At 43.2% G+C, this 17,190-nt stretch overlaps 1 long non-coding RNA gene across 1 annotated transcript in view; it reads left to right on the forward strand.

Annotated features, from left to right (window-relative positions):
- Positions 1–352: 352 nt before the first annotated feature.
- The window catches only part of LOC309435906, a 56,046-nt gene continuing 39,208 nt past the window's right edge, over positions 353–17,190 (forward strand). Inside the window, exons 1-2 of the long non-coding RNA XR_014183243.1 lie at positions 353–472; positions 566–654. This is a non-coding gene — a long non-coding RNA (uncharacterized lncRNA). The remainder of the gene's footprint in view (positions 473–565; positions 655–17,190) is intronic.

Genomic DNA, 17,190 nt, shown 5'->3' on the forward strand with positions numbered 1-17,190 from the left:
CAAATATATTGTTTCTACTTAGAGCTCTTCCCTGGCCTATGAACTTTATTCATGGCAATCCTTCTGTGGTTCCCAGTGCTAATATTAGACAATGTTTGTCTGTGAAGTACGAGCTGTCCTAACAGAGGTTCAGCCTAGTTCAAAGACCCCGCGCAGGATCTTAAGGCCAAGCCAGGGTTTGTGGGAACCTTATTACCTGTACTAACGGGGCGTGTAAAGCCACAGTTTACAGGCAATGTGACTTACACACGTTTCTTAGCTCAGCACGTGTTTAAAAGCTTTTTTTGGCCAGGGAGACTTGTTCCTTTATATTCTCACTGGCTAAAGAGCACCAGTGGCTTCTGGCTTTGCAATGGGGATGAGGAAATGGATGAAGCGCACAGTGCCTTTGCTGTGCCTTATGTAGATTTTGCTTAAGAACAGCTTTGTGCATTGATCTCAAGAACCAGCTTGGACCCTCTTACTGGAGCAGGTTTGTGTAATGTAATGGAGACAAGGGAAGAAAAAGCAGAGGCAGGTAGGAGAAGAAGGGGGTTGACCTTTATTTGGTTTATTATTGGTGCAGACAGGGTTTGTGATCTCCTGCTGAAGGGATGCGGCCTGTGAAGCAGACCTGGAAACTGAGCTTGTGCCTAGGAGTGACCCAGGATGAAGGTAGGAACAGATTGGACATGTACATTACCCCTTTATTAAGGAAAAGATGCTTGCTTGCATCTCAGTGCTCAATGGCGGACTTCATCTGAGTAAGGACAAAACTGCTTCCCTCCCTTCAGTGGCCACCTTACAGGAGGTAACCCCCAGACAGGACTTGGTTTGGAGCTGTAAGGATGGGCAGGGGTAAGAGGAAGCAGCACCTTGCTTTGGGTATGTCTGAAGCATAAGAGACAGGGCCTCCTTCCCAGTTCCCTGCAAAGGGAGAGAAGGGAGGGTCTCACTGGTGCCCTGTTTCCCTAGGGATAATTTGAATTAAAAGGTCTCCACTCAGCACAAGCACAGCGGACTGAGGCTTAGTGGAACAAGACAGGTCAGGATACTACAGGTCCCAGTAGCTGTTCACCATCCCTTCCTTGGTAAGGGAAGCCATCACCTTAATTTTGTCGACATAATCCAGATGTGCCCTAGAAACACGGTCAGGATTTTGGGAGGATGAGCTGGCAGAACTACTTATCCTTGTGCAGATGCATCCCTTAGAGCACATCTTACTGCAGCAAAAGACACGACTGCTTTGGAGGTGGAAATGGCTTTGGGAAGGCATTTATCTGTGGTCTGGTAAAGGGAAAATCCTTGGGGTTTCTTATAGACTCCAGTACTTCCAGAAATACAGATAAGATGCTAAGAGGATGGTCAGGTCATCAACACTGTGCATGAACAATGGAGGCAAGGGGGAAATAGAGATGTTGGTATCAAGCTGTGGAGCTCAGGTGAGGGAAATCAAGGCTGCTGCCTTAAATGATTGGGGTGTGGGATACACACCTGATGATGGAGGTGTTCTCCAGCAAAGCCATGGCAGATGTGCCAACTTCTGTCTAATCACAAGGATTCTGGGGTGGGATTATCTCATTTAAAGCATTAAGAGTCTCTGCTGTGCAACTGAATGACATGATTTGCCTCCAGACAGCAGGAAAGAAGTTCTGGGGACAGCCTTTATCATTACAGGTGTGGGGGTTTTCACCTTTCCCTTGGCAAATTGGCATTCAGAAGAAACTGGAAATAGGGTGACAGACCAGCCATTTTCTTATATCCTGTCTCAAGTCTGAGTCTACATTTTTTCAGGATGAAAACACAGATGGACACATGTTCTGAATTAGGCATCCCATTGTGCTGGCGTTGTGTTGAAATTTGAGATCTATTTAGAGGACAGAGGGATGAATACAACGACACTGCTGAGACTTCTGAGAATTATATTTGTGGGTGTTACCTCTAGGCTGTGCGATTTTGTTTGTTTGTGGTTTTTTTCAGGGGTTTCTCTGTTATCAGAACAACTCCAAGCCACATAACTCTTTTGATTGCACTTCTTGAAAACTTTTTGGCGCTGTCTGTGGCATCAGCATGGATCTCACACTCAGCCAAGGATGGGCCAGTGCAAGGATGTGCCTTTTAGATCTTTCTCAGAAATGTGACAATGGAGAGTTTCTTGGATAAGAAGCAGGTTTGCTAATGAGTCAGAAATGTGTTGGCAGCCATTGAGGTGAGACATATGGTCCCCTTTGCTCCTTGTCTTCTCCGGTGTCGATTGGCTCCCCCGTGTATTATGAAAAGTTCCTTGCAATTACAAGGTCAGATATGGGTATCTCCTGATGCCACATTTTTGTTCAAAGCACTCTATGCTAAGAAGTCCAGGGAAGGACAGATAGAGTTCTCAGTGGCATTTATTTTAGCGTGGAGTTACTCAGTAGAACTGCTCTTGGAACAGTGCAATGGGTGAGAAAGCAATAGCCCAGCAGGAGATTATTAGTTGACTTCAGCTGTGTAGGTGTGAGGTGTCATTTTGCTCCCAACAGCCATCAGGCCCTGGAGTCTGGAAGACAAGTTTAGAAATGTTGCTTCATTGCTGCTAACTACTCAACTGATGTAAAATCTAAAAACACTTGCCAAAAAGAGTTATGAACTCCATAAGACTCTGTAAAGCAGTGAGATATTTTTGAGCATCCTTTTCTGAGATGGTTTGGCATTTTTAGTGGGGAAACTGGCTTCTGATTGGACATGTCGTGGGTGAAAGCTACTGCAGGGATGAGATAATACATTGCACAGCTTGTCAAATTCCCTGTTGATGCTTGCTTTGAGTCAGGATGGAGGGAGCACGGGGCTTAGTGTTTGGCTGGGCTTGTTTGCAAACACCTACTTGTGCACTCTGTGATGCAGTGAGAAAGAGCTGAAGGAATTTTTGGGGGCTGAGAATTCACTGAGGAGCTTCGTGTCTCTCAAACAGGACGGTGGGAAATTACTCAGAGGGACATGACGGCGCCTGTGTGCTCCTTCTTGGGAAAGCTGCAGATAACTGATTTATGAGTGTGTTTTGACATTGCAGGCTCCTCGGAGAGCTCCTCAGGAGGCCTTAGAGGATGTGAAGAAGGAAATAGTTCACTAAAAAGGGGGAAAGCTGGAGCCAGCTTGACCTGCAGAGGGTCTTAGGTTAAGAGGAGGGCTTACAAATGTAGCAGGAGATGCCAGGGTTCAGGGGTCCTGGAGCAGGGGCAGTAAGCAGAGACATTGCAAACATGCTGGAAGTAGATCAGAGATAACACATTGAGCTAGGGCAGAGACAGGCTGACCCTCCCTACAGCCAGCAGTAGCAGTTTCTAAACCACACAGCAAATTTCCCAACACTGGTGCATGGGTAACTCACAGGTTGCTCCCTCAGGAGGGCAGCAGATGGCTCATGAAGCTGTTTTGTCTGCGAGGAGGACTGTCTCAGGAGCTGTGGAATTTTCTCCCAGGTTCTTTCTTAGTCATCTGGACCCTTGGATGGCTTCCAGAGCTTTTCAAGGTGTTTTGAGGAGATGCCAACTAGGATTATCCTTAAGAATGTCTTGCAACTGTCTTTTTGGAGAGGTGTCCTGGTTCTGTTAAAAACAAGTTTCTCTTTTAGTGAATTTCCCTGTCAGCTAAAGCTTCATATTAGCTGCATTTTCCTGGAGAACCAGATACATGTTTTGGTAAACATAGCAATGGAATGCAAAGTTATTGATAAGCATGGATGGACATCTCACGAGAGGGGCGACGAGAAACAGGTGACCAAGAGACTGACCAACTGTGTATAACATTCCATTCATGTGAATACTTCATATAAAAGTGGGAGATCAAGAGGATCTTGTCCCTTATTCCTTATGGCCGACATTAGGAGAGGACCTTGCTAGTCTTCCCTGCCAACTGAGGCCTAGTGACAGACTGAATCCAGCTCCAGTTGGCTGCAGAGTCCAGTCCAGGACTTCAGGTGCCGGCTCTGCAGTTGCTGGGACTTTCAAGATTGGTTTTGTATATTTTGTATTATTTTCTCTTTTCTTATTAGTAGCATTAGTAAACATTTTTAATTTTTCCAACTCTCTCCTCTCTGTCCTTCTTTCCCTCCCGATTGCCTGTCCTGAGTGGGAAGGGGGGAGAGGGAGGGGCTGAAGGAGGAAGAGCAGGGAGAGGAGGTTAGCAATACATCTGCCACGGTTTTATTGTGACCCTGCAATCAAAACCCTCAACAAGAGGCTATGAGAGGAGATGTGGAATGGGTCAGGAGCAGGAAGAACAATGTCTCCTTGAACTAGATTGCAGAACTTTGGCTTCCATGTCTGCAAGCAAATGGAGAAACAACAGAAGACTCCAGTCCCCACCAGTCCAGTGCAGCTGATGGCCCCTCAAGTGCAGTATGTTAAATCCTGCAAGGATTTCAAACTCAGGGATAGAGAGAATGGGAGGGACTTTTCAAAGCTTTAGTGGTGTGAACCTGTCCTAGATAGGGTGGGTCTGTTCTCAGCTTTGCATTTCCTAGTTTCTTATTGCAGGCTGCTGTCTCCCAGATGTAAGTGGACAATCAGGAGGAGACAAAGCTGTAGAATTTGGAGATGAAACCAGACTGATCGTAGAATCTTCAGTTGTCCTGGTTTGCTCTGGGGATTTCACAGGGGCAATAAACAGCTCCTGAATGGCGAGGAGTCAAGAGTGTGGCAAGTCAAGCTTGGGAAAGGGATGTTTATAGACAATGTCCTATTGTCACTGAGGCATTTTTGATGGGACAGAGGAGTGTAGAGGAACGGCCGCTTTCTGTACATATCTATAATTTGTGTTCAGCATTTTGCAGTTTTCACTTGGTGCTTAGCAGTTTAATGCATTCATTTTTGTCCTTTAACCTTGATTCCTTTTACAGACTCAGCAGACTAATTTATGTTCCATTCTGATGTTTTAGTACTTGCTTCAGACAGCTAAATGGGTGATGTGTCAATTTGTCGGCTGTATAAACCAGAGAGGAGCCAACTAAGCCATTCTCTCTTAAAATCCTGTTGCTTCTTAGTAACTAATCATCGAGAAAAACTTAGTCCTTAGCCTTAATGGATGGCTTCCCGCTTCCCTGATTTGTATGTGGTTTTCTTGAGATTGGCCCCTGGACATCTGTGAGGAAGCTGAGCGTGAATATTCCTGCAAGGGGAACCTTGACCCATCCTTCCTTGCAGTTTCCAGGAAAAATCCATGTTCTTGCTGTGGCTTCACAGTCAGGACTGTTCAAAGTACCAAACAACAGCACGATTTCTCCAAAATCTCCTTGCACAGTCCTATAATGTTCACATCCACATGGAAAGACAACAAATCATTACATGATGTATTTTTATACATCAGGACAAGATGTTAGAATAAGTAGGTTTTTCTTCCAAGCTGCATTGGAGCTACTTCCAAGCTACTCAAATGTTACTTTACTCCTAAAATGCACTCACACGTTGATGGACCACTGTGAGTTTGCTGATTTTGTCAAATTCTGGCTAGAGTCACTCGTTGAAACTAAAATGCTGCCAGAGAACTGCTGGGATTGCCAAGGGCCTGGCCTGCAAACCGTAGGGATATTTGATCTCAGGACTAGCGTGCATGTGGGCGCATTGAGTTACATTTAGGCAACACTTCCACAAGGTTAATTCTGGGCTCCTGACTCCTTCTCCACATAGAAAATGTCATGGAAAATGCCAACATCAAACATTGCGATGCTGCTGGTGTCAGAAGGTGCGACGCTACCACTGCTCTGTAGATCATCGTGTGCTGGATGTTGGTGTAAAATATCTTATTTCAGACTTGTGGGCTCTGGCTTCATCAGCTCCAGCAGAAACATCTCCTTCAGTTGTGTTAGGATTATTTTGTCAAGGATGTTTATCTCTTATTTTTAAAATGTGAGGCAGGTGACAGTGTCAGAGAATGAGGGTGGCTTATATCGTGGGTTTACTTTTCTCTCTGAAACACAAAGCTTGGGCCAGTGTCTATCGCGGGAACATAAATCCACGAATAGACTCCAACGTGACTATTCTGTTTCTCTCTCTGTAGATGGCTAGCAGACAGAAAGGTTGTGAATTGCTGGAGTTGGGGAAATTTCTCTCGCTTTGACTCAGCTAATAATTTCATATTAAATTCAGAATGGTAATTTGAACATGGATCAAAGCATTGTGACAGCTGCCAGCCTTTGATACAAAATTTTCATTGGAAAAAGTGGTGGAAGAAGCACAGCTTATATATTGCTGGATAATGGATTTTAAATTGCACATACTGTCACTCCTAAAAAGGCTGGGATTTTTTCTGAGAACTCTTGCTCTCTTTCTTCAGACCACAGTATGTCATAGCTACAGGGAAGATGGGTTTTCAGGACCAGATTTCTTGCTGCATAGAAGCCCTGATGAGCTGAAAATATTTGACAAGACCTTGAACCAACAGAAAGAAGTCTTCGAGACTGTTTCCCCCCACTTTACTATAGCCCGAAGACAGCAAAGCATTTCAATACAAGCAAATTGCTGCTTCCTGTTTTCTTGCATACACTCCTTTTTAGAGCTGTGCAATTTTAGTTTAGCCTGTCTTGTGGTGGTGGTTGCTGCTGTTATTGCAGATTTGCTCTCAGTAAGTGTTTTGGATGCTCAGCTGTGTGTGGAGCAGGTCTCGCGCGGGCTGTGCACAACCACATCAAAAAAGACAGGTCAGGCACGATTTATCTGACAACTCCAGCCAGATGTCTAATGTTGGATCAGTCCCCCTCGGCTCCCTTTATTGCCAACAGGGAAAACCAGACACTTACAGAGGCCTGAAAATCTCTTTCAAGTGGTTGTTTTAAAATGAGATAACTCATGCTGTGGACTCCTGTCTCTGCTGACCACAGAAGGAGCACAGGGCAATCAACTAAAAGAGACTTTTCTAACCAAGATAAGTGCTCTGAGCTGGATGCTGGGGATGCTCATGCAGTATTTCATTGCCAAGGGTAACTTGTGTCCAGATGGCTAGAAATGACCAACTTGATAGAAGCAGGTTTTCCAGTTAAACCATTCACACAACTCCTGATCATAAAGAAACCAAACCAAAACAGAACCTAAAACACACCACCTTGTTGCCTGTGATTTGGTCAGCTCCAGCAGGCAGAGCATTGCTGTCTGGTGGCTGTGATTGCAGGGTTGAAGGTGGCGACGCAGCAGCAAAGTTCAACTGATGGGTGGTAACTTTGTGCCCTTACTCTTAACACACACCTGACCTGCAAGTGAAAACCTGTGTTTGACCAGGCTGACACTTTGTGGGAAAGGATGGGAGAGAGATGAGGCCAGCAGTGACAGCTCTGCTGATTTGTGAGTGACCAGAATGTAAGAAAGCTGTGACTCCACACTCTACTCGCTGTGATTTGTTCTGTCTGTTCTTAAGGACTTTCTTCTCTCAGTGTTTTGTTTGAGGGTTTTTTCCAGATTTTTTTCTTGTTTTGCTCACAATTAGTACTACCATGTTTTCCTAATAAGCACTTTAGTGTCACCTCACCTCCCCTATGTCTTCACACAGACGAATGGTTTGTCTTTGGCAGAGCAGGAACTTCTGGTAAGTGAAGTGGTTGCAGAGTAACAGACTAAACCATGGTTTTAAATAGCATGGGCAAAAATACAGTGGCATAAATAGGGGCCTCAAGCCAATAACAAAATCTGGATTGTTAATTAAAAAGGATGTCATCTCAGCTCTGTCCACAGAGATTGCTTTTCTGCTGCCAAACAGCAGCCATCTCAGTATCCTGGGATGAGGTAGGACAAACCTCTAAAATCTCAAGGTACTTTCTTTTCCATGACCTCTGTTCCAGTGAAAGACACTCTGAGATTGATCTAAGACATAACTATTGGGAAATTTTATTTCTGTATTTTTTTTTTTTTTTAAAAGAGCCTTGAGCACTGTCTATTTATAGACAGAATAGCATCTTAAACACAAAGTATAGTTTTTAGTGGTGTTATTCAACAACAAATAGACTGCATTAATCAGAGATGAAATACAAGGTCACCTCTTTGTTCTGATTCACTTTTCTTCTTTAGTTTGGCTTCCCTTCCAGAAGAGGAATTTCTGCAGTGGGACTATTTGTGTTTTGTTTCAACAGTATTGCTGCAATATTCAGAGATGGATCACATAAAATCATAGAATCATAGAACAATTTGGGTTGGAAGGGACCTCCAAAGCTCATCCAGTGCCACCCCTGCCATGAGCAGGGACATCTTCACCAGCTCAGGTTGCTCAGAGCCCCGTCCAGCCTGGCCTGGGATGTCTCCAGGGATGGGTCATCCAACACCTCTCTGTGCATCCTGGTCCATGAGGGTAGGGTTGTGTGACTTATATACTTCGGTCAGGCTTTACACGGGTAAAGCTTGTACCACCATCTCCACAGGTCCCTTGTACCCGTACATAGTGTGTGGATGCACAGGTTGCCAGCTAGCCAGGCCACCAGGTAAATTTACATTTTCTTATGGCAGATTCTCGCTGTCCATCCCCTATAGAGGATGCCTACGTGCGCTATGTTTCTTTGGTGTGTTAGGTAGATAAATAAGTAGATATGTAGATAGGGAGGAGGTACCTCATCAAAAGAGTACAAATATTGCTTTTGTTACTGAAGCATGGGGCTGAAGTAAAGAAAAAAGTGCAGTTATTCTTACAGTGTGCATTATTTGTGCTAGATCTTATTCTAGTCCCATACATTCTTTAATTTAGAGGAAATTCCACAACTGAATTCACCTGTGATTCGCACCATTATGAACTGGAAATAATCCTATAGATGTTCAGGTGATGTTTTGGGTTTATACTGGTATAAATCAGAGCAGGAGATAGTTCACTGAGATTATATGGGGGGTAAGACTGTAAACGAGGAGAGCAGAATATGAAAGTGACATTTGCTTCTGGTGAGGACTTCCAGCTCTCATTGTAGTCCCTGAAGATCTATTTCACACTGTGAATGGTACCAAGACCTGTTCAAACGGAAGAGATTTCTTCACTTAGCAGCATCCACTGCTGTTTAAATTATTCCATGGCTGCAGCCTCTCTCTGCTTCCCCTGAAAGTCCATATACAAATCCCATGTCATATAGGTCAGCCAGGAGTGTGTCTCTGCTGTCTGTGATGCTCTAGTGTATCACATATGACAGCAGACACTGGCAAGAAGAGATGGAGGGAACTGTATACTTACAGGAGAGAACAGCACTCCTGCTGTCAGGTTTTGTAAAAATGGAATGAAAAACATACAGTAAATAATGGGGTTTTGAGTATTTGGGATTTGTTTATTTATTTGGTTTTAGCTAAAGCTTGTTTGCCTCTACTCTTTAGATAGATTTTTTTTTTTTTTCTGTGTACTTTTGTCTGTGTAAATTTTCAGTAACACAGTTGGTAGCAGAAAATAAATATATCAATGTTCAACTTTGCAAAATAATTCTGTAGTGACAGTCTGATTCAGGAGATGTTTTCCTTTAGAAGGATAATGATATCATCAGTAGTTTTCTCCTCCCACTTGTGCCACTCTGGATCAAAAGCAGCTCCTTCGAAAACAATAGGCATGATTCATCATTACATTATACTAATAAAAAAATGAAATGATACACCAATTAAATGATCCCAGTGGGCTTAAGCAGGTTCAGAATATGGGTCATTCCTGTGCTGAGGCATGAAGGTGGAATTAATTTCACTAGTCAACGAGGCTCTGTTTATAGCAAACAGAGAAGTCGATGGTGTGGTAAATGTGGCTTGGGAAGGTGTCTGTAAGAGAATGGGTCAGCCACGGCCTCAGAATGCCCATTCCCCTCCACTGCCTTGAGTGAGCAGCTCAAAAATAGTTTTCTGCATTGTGGACGTCCCATGTGAGCTGAGATGAATCCTACTCAACACTTTTGCCTCCAGTATCTACAGGATACTTGTTCTTGTTGTACCTGCAGTAACTGTTAGAGTTTGTCTTCCACAGTTTGTCTCACCCTAAACCAACACAAAATTAGGCTAAAGTTACTGACTTGTGTTTATCCTACCCTTAAAGGCCAAAAAGAAAGAGGAAAACAAGGCACTGGCCCCTTTGGAGGCTTTAGGAATTTTCGCATGAAAACCACAATATCTGCAGCATTATTTCAAGGTTTCTCCCCACCTTCCTGGACTCTGGGAAGATGCCATCATGCTTTGCTCAATTATTGTGCCTTTGCCTTGAAACTTGCTACTCAGCCTCAGAAAGCCCAAAATATTTTCCGCCTACCAAATCCTTAGGGAAGTGTTTAGTGGGACAGCAGCAATTCCCAGAGGAATATTTGAGGGAGGTTTCATAAAGGTGAACTTATTGTGCAGCCTATATTTTAGTTGGGATACAAGTAAGGGTGCACTCCTCCCCAGCTGGATACCCAAATAAAGGCACATACCCTAAAAGAGGTATTTCCACTGAAAAGCAAACAACAAACTAAATTTAAAAAAAAAAAAATCATACCAAGAAAAGCCAAGCTCTAGTGGGATTTTTGACTAATTAAATCCTAAGGAGCCCAGCAACTTCATGGCAACAGAACACAGAAACCAAACTGAGCTTGACATTAGAAAGGGCCTGAGTTTTACATTATTTCAACCCTGATATTAGTGTGCATTAGTTATAATTTCTTATCCTAAAATGGTTTTAAGAGTTGAATATCTAAGGCATCTAATATGCCATGGGGAAGACGTTGACACAAGACCAAGAGTCTGTGGTACATCTTTGGGAAAGCACTTGTTGGCATCTTCCACTCCTTCCTTGCTTTCTTATTGCTATCTGTGGGGGAAAAAAACCCCAAAAAATCCAAAAAGGAAGGTGACAAGAAGACTGGGCTCAGGGAAGGTAAATGGAGGGGAGTGCTGTGGGTTCCTATACTGTCCTTGACAGGGTTAGGACCACAGATGAGACCATTTGTAGGAGCCACATGCTCACCTGTATATGGCTCTGAGAGACTTCAGGGACACTGCCATGTGTAGAGATGAAACCACTTTCTTAAGCATCCACTGGTGACTATAACTGGAAATAAACCATCCTGGGTCAGGTGGACCTTTGTTTGATCCAGTATGGCACTCAGATCTTCTTGTCCTCTCTTTACTTATAGCCATGGGGTCCTGCAACACTGGAGGGTTATTTTGGTGTGTGCATGTACAAATGTGCTGTGGTCACATCTCTGCCTCCTGCTTCCCAGTGTCCTCCTGTTCCCTGAAGATTCCCATGCAGAACCATTTCAGAGCATCAAAGTTGAGCTCGTGCTTGTGATCATCCCCTGAGATAGTCACCTTTGCTATCAACTACTTAGGGATCATAACAAATAACCATGTGTCTTAGGTTGGGTGAGTAATATAAATTTACTTGGCTTTTATTTCAATGATAACCATATTCTTCTGTCAAAAGCTTAAATTAAGAAGGGGCTAAATCATGCAGTAGCCATGGATTAAAAAGGAGATCTTGAACTTTCCGATCAAACTATTGGTCTCAAGAAAGTACTAAGTCATTGAAAGAAGAGCTGACTGTTGGAAGTCATTACTTTTGAAGATTCTCAAGGGATAAAACCTATTAAGAGCAAAAGATAGTTTCTTATGACATTCCTGACATTGCCCATTTTTGTATTTTTTTTTTCCTCTTGAAAAGCGTTCTTAGCTCAGAAGTCTAAATTAATATTCATCAAAAATGATCGTTTCAGAAGGCTACATCAAAATGAAATTTATTTTTCCAATAAGTTCATGAACATTTTGCAAAATCTATGTTTTGTTCCACTTTGTTCTTCCTTTGAGATGGTTCTAGTCAAGTTCATTTGCATTATGAAGTAATGACAGGCTTCCTGTGAAGCCTTGATAGACAGATCTGCTGTAGCCATGGGGAGAGAAGGGATTTTAGTTTTTTCTTTCTCCCTACTGAAGTGATTTGAGTAAAAATCCACCATCTGTGTTAAGCATGAATGATGCTGCCATTACCCTGGTGAAGAATTATGGCTTCCATAGATGCATAACAGTAAATAGCCAATGACACCTTTGTGTTAGGTAAGTATTTCACTTAGGCTGGGTTTTCATAGGTTTTATTGTAGAGATCAGAAAAGTATGGAGGGAAATTTTATCCCTGTGGCTCTTCAGTCTCAGAGGGAGTCAGGTTGTGTGCCTACGCAAGACATCATCGTTGTCAGCTTTCATTCAGAACCAAACCTAAAGTTTGTCCTAGCTTGGTTTGCCTTGCTGCTACTAAAGTCTACAGTTAGAAAAACAGTGGAATAAACCATGATTTGGTAACTCAATACAGTAAGTACACTTCTAAGAGTTATTTCCTAGTTGGTATTTGTTCAAGATGCAGCTTACACCAAATCTTCTGTTTATTATAATATTCAATACTGAAACTTGAAAGCTTAGTTCTTTTTTCATGTGCTAAGAGCAAAAGGCAGCAAAGGCAAACTATATGTTTAAAATAAGCTCTTGAAACCCACAGTCCAGATAATGCCCTCAGATTATACACCTGTTTCAAATGCTTTGCACTTAAAGTCTTTTCCTCCTCTTTTTCACACCAGCCTCATCCTCTTCTCCAATGGCAGGGGGGTGTGTGGGCAAAAGGTAGAGATGCATATTCAGGGTCTGGATCAGGACATTTCTTACATCTGAAAGAGCTCAAAGCAACATCTGCTCCATCTCTGAACATTGTGACCCACCTGTACATCTGCTGATAGTAACAATAATGAAACAATTATTTTCTTATCCTGGACTCCAGACAATTTTGCTCTGATCCTCATGGAGGAACCTGGGTTGGACTCCACAGAGCCAAAGACCTTTCGGACCTAGATGATGTTTATATCAGCTGTTCAGGCCAGAGAGGAAAATCTTCAGAGAAATTACAGGTAAATTGTTACCTGGGATGTATCTCAGTGCTATTTTCCTACACAAAATGAACAGAGGAAGGCACAGAAAATGAAGTCAGTGTCAGGACCAACCAGCTACATTTGAGACAGATTTAAGAGGTGAGGAAAGACTGGAGGAATGCGTGAGAGTCTGGCTAAATAGTACTGGGTTTGGATGGTGTCACATTAATTAAAACTAAACCCCAGAGCTTGATTCAGATGCTTAAACAGTTGAGATGCTCTATACCACTGGACACATGGATTTGGGACAACATATGTATTGGGCCTCCTAAGCAAGTTAAAAGGCTTGGACTGCTCTTGATCAGCAGTAGGAGTATCCCAGGTGCCTATACTGTGCATGTCCACACATGAGAGGTCTGTGTGACCATTAGAGGGAACAGAGAGTAAGCAAATACAGTAAGTTCAATGAACCTGGTCATTGTAAAACACACAACCACAGCTGTTCAGGGGAATGCCAGCCTGCATTGTGGAATCATAGGATAGTTTGGGTTGAAAAGGACCTTCAAAGCTCGTCTAGTCCAACCCCATGGATGGTAAAGCTTTACCACCTTCTGCCCAGGCTGCTCTCAGTCTCAAGGGTATAGAAGTGCTTATAGGTTACTTAAAAATAATCCACTGTTGTCTGCATATATACACACACCCTCTGTCAGGAACAAAACCAAATAAAATAAATTTGAAAGACATTAGTCTGATTAATGCCTGTTTCATTACTAGTTATTATAGTTATGGTCAAGAATGAAGTTGAAAATAAATAGTGAATTCCAAGCAAACATCACTGTGACCTTAAGACGTTGGTGGTCATTTCCCACACCAACAAACCAGAACTCGTACTTTATTAGGTCCAATCTCATTATGTTGTTTTTTGTTTTGTTTTGTTTTGTTTTCACTTCAGAGGTTCAAATCTTTCTGTGTCATGGTGAGATCTATCTTTTCAGATTACGGACAGCTGAGGCACGGCATCTCTGTACCAATCCCTTACTCCCATCCACCCCACCAAAGCAGATAAAGACAGGTTTTTTGCTCTCTGAGCATTGCTGGAGCAATGAATCGACAAAAGGAATTAAAGAGGTGGAAAAGTGCAATTACTGCCACCTGCCATTACCAGCAAAACCTGGTGATGTGTCCCTCCTTATATATAATGATATATTCCTGATAAGGAGAGAAGGGAGGGAAAAAATATGAAAAATAATCTTTAGTACTGAGACATGAGGATGCTGGATCTTTTCCATCTGAAATCTGGGCTCCTGACTGCATTATTATGAAATTAGACATGTAGTTTCCAGCAAGGTGATATGGCCAGGAGTCAGTTAAACTCACTGATTTCTCCAAAGAGATACAGATATCTGGCAGCCATATAGAAGAAGAAATATACATATGTGGAAAAAAAAGAAAAAGACAGTAGAGAGTTTTTTTTTAAATTTTCCTGTGTCTGCCTCTAAATGCCACTGCCGGTTCATTTATTAATTCATATCAAACCTTGAATAATTCCCTTTCAATTTTCTGCTGAGCACTAATGTGTCCAACTAATTTTTCTTTACTTACGGTGAATTTGTGCTGGAATAGCATCAGCCCGTAATGACTCTTGATCCAGGCTGGGTTTGAATTAGCTAATAAACCCATAAGCGAAGATTGCAGATAAATCTTATGTTTGGCATAATGTGAAACCCTGCTTTGTTTACTTTCTTGTGCATGGAAAAAGCAGAGAAATTAGCTGAAAACAGAAGTCAGATGGAGATTGTCATGGCCAGTGTCTTGAGACAGATGTGAGCTCGGTGCTGTAATGAGACAAGCTCGAGCATCATCTCACAGGCTGGCAGCGTGTGGAGAGGCAGCAGCAGCAAAGCAGAATAATTGCAAAGCAATGAAGGGATGCACAAAGGGCAGCTCGCTGTCCTCAGGTGAGACCTGACTTTTAAGCTTTCTACACAAACAGAGCCTGTTAGTCACTTACTTCTTCAGCCTCTGAGGATTGTACAGGCTGCTCAGCTCAAATACAGCAGCCAGGCCACCAGCATTTAAATTCAGGTGAATCCCCAAATCTATTCATGGGGAAAGCTTGCTACACGAGAGGTTTCTTAGCCGAGACATAGGCAATTTTATTTTTTCAACAATGGGGCTAAGCATTGAGATTTATTACCCAAACACAAGGTTCTAGCAGTGTCCAAAAACATCGTTAGGTGCAGAGGTAGCAATTATATAAAATCTGTTTTATACAACATTGCGAAAAATTGTAAGTATTCACCGGTATCCCAGGGGACCTCATATGTGAAAAGTATTGTGTGTGCACAGCCTCTTTGCCAGGAAAAATACTTATATTGTCACATTCAAAGTGCTTGCAGCATGGTCTGGAATTTTAATTTAGAGAATGGGAGATAATGAACAGGACAAGAGGTCTGTTGAGGAGATTGTTGATTCCCAGTGGCAGTGTCCTGCTGTTCACTTCGTTCTTTGCTCTGAACTGCAAATGAAGGATAGTGGTGGTGCTACTAATAAAATGTTCCTTGCTGGCTCCTGAGGGATCAGTCAGAGACTGTCCTGCGCATTGGAGAGTGGGGTCAGGGTGGCACTTGTAGGTGTAGGGGAAATGGAAACATCATGGGGGATGTGTCTGGCATTATAAATCGCACAGTGAGACACATCAAACTTCTTTCCCCACATAAGAATGGACGAAGGGTCACTCAAGTAAAAATATCTGTGATGCCCTTGCTGATATCCCCAAAGGAGGCTTCATGCAAGTTCTGCTGGCTTCCCAGGCTGGGCAGATGGGACCATGTCCCACCTGCATGCTGCCTGAACCCACTGAGGTGACATGTCCTGGGACTGCTGGGGGTGACACCACTGGCTGCTCCAGCCTCCATCTTCACAGGAGGCACTACCTTCCAGCTTGCCTGCCAAGAATGAGTCTGCTCCAGAGGTTATGACACATTCCAACCCAGAAGCTGAGTCAGAAAAAACTCAGAGTTGTTTTTGATGGAGTTGTCTTCCTTCAGCTCTCCTGCCAAAGCCAGTGGTTTTACAATGGAAAACTGCAATGTAACTTCGAAATGTTTTTCTTGGCATTGTGTATGAATTATAACCATTTTATAGCTCTTGTTCTTTTTTTTTTTTTTTCTTTTTTTCTTCCCCTCCCAGTGTAATCATACTAAAAAAGCAGAGGACATAGAAAGCAAACAGCAAAAAACCCCCACACTCAGGTCCTCACCACCCTCTGTCTCTCTCTAAAGAAATACACATATTATTTTCCATTCTAGAAAAATAGTTTGATGACAGTGGACCCCAGACAGTGCCATTTCCTGTTATCCTTGCAATCACTCCTTAAGGCTGAAGTCCCAGGGTGTGACATCTGCTTGTACCACATAACACATAACAGAGACTCATCTACCAGTGTTCAGCACGTTTGGAACCCTGTGTGGTCTCTGGTTTCTTGGCCTGCCACCCCATGTGGTTGTCTCAGACACCTTAACCCATCTCAGGTGGCACTGAGCAACTAGGTTTAGATAACTCGATCAACCAAGTTCTGAGGTTTAGCTCAGGAGATACATCTTTTTCACTCACAGTTGTCTGAGCCATCCTCCAAGGTCCTCTCATAGCCAGTGGGAATATTGTCAATACAGTCCATGAGGTGCAGGGAGCTGTTGGGATCACCCAAAGGCAAACATCTGCATGTGGACAGGATAAACAGCTCTCTGGGCTGTGCTCACTGCATGGATGAGACCTCCACCACCTACCATGAGGATGAAGACACCAGCTCCTTGGACACACCTCCACACTGTCACCTCAGCTTAGGTGTCCTTCTCAACGAGGTGAATCCCAAGGGAAAGGTCTGAGTTTGACCTGCCCTTGGAGAGAGTCAGGAACTGGGTTGCTTGATACACTGCAGCAGGTTTGAGATGTCTCCTTAGGCTGGGACACAGGTGAGCCAGGAACCCTGCTGCCTTGTCATGCAGAATCACAGAATGGTTGAGGTTGGAAGGGACCTCTGGAGACCATCCAGTCCAACCCACCTGCCAAAGCAGGTTCACCAGAGCAGATCACACAGCTCACCTGGGATGCTGCCAGCCTTTCAAAAGCCCATTTTGAACCCCATGCAGCAAATGTCCTCTGTATGATACCAGCTGCACACATTCAAATTGATCTTTGCAGAGTTTAAGATGAGTCTTTCACATAATTCTGGGTGCAGATGTTAATCTGGCCCTGGCAAACAAAAGATTCTCCTTTCAGCATGGGCACAGATGGGATATATATAGAGCACACTCAAGGGGTATACAGGCACTGTCATGCCAATAAAATTGTCTGTAAACAGTAAAATAACTGAGCTGAGACAGTTTGATTGTTTGGGTTGTTGATTCAGATAGGAG

The sequence above is a fragment of the Streptopelia decaocto genome (genome assembly GCF_964273445.1).
Source record: "Streptopelia decaocto genome assembly, chromosome: 2".
Classification (NCBI taxonomy): Eukaryota; Metazoa; Chordata; class Aves; order Columbiformes; family Columbidae; genus Streptopelia; species Streptopelia decaocto.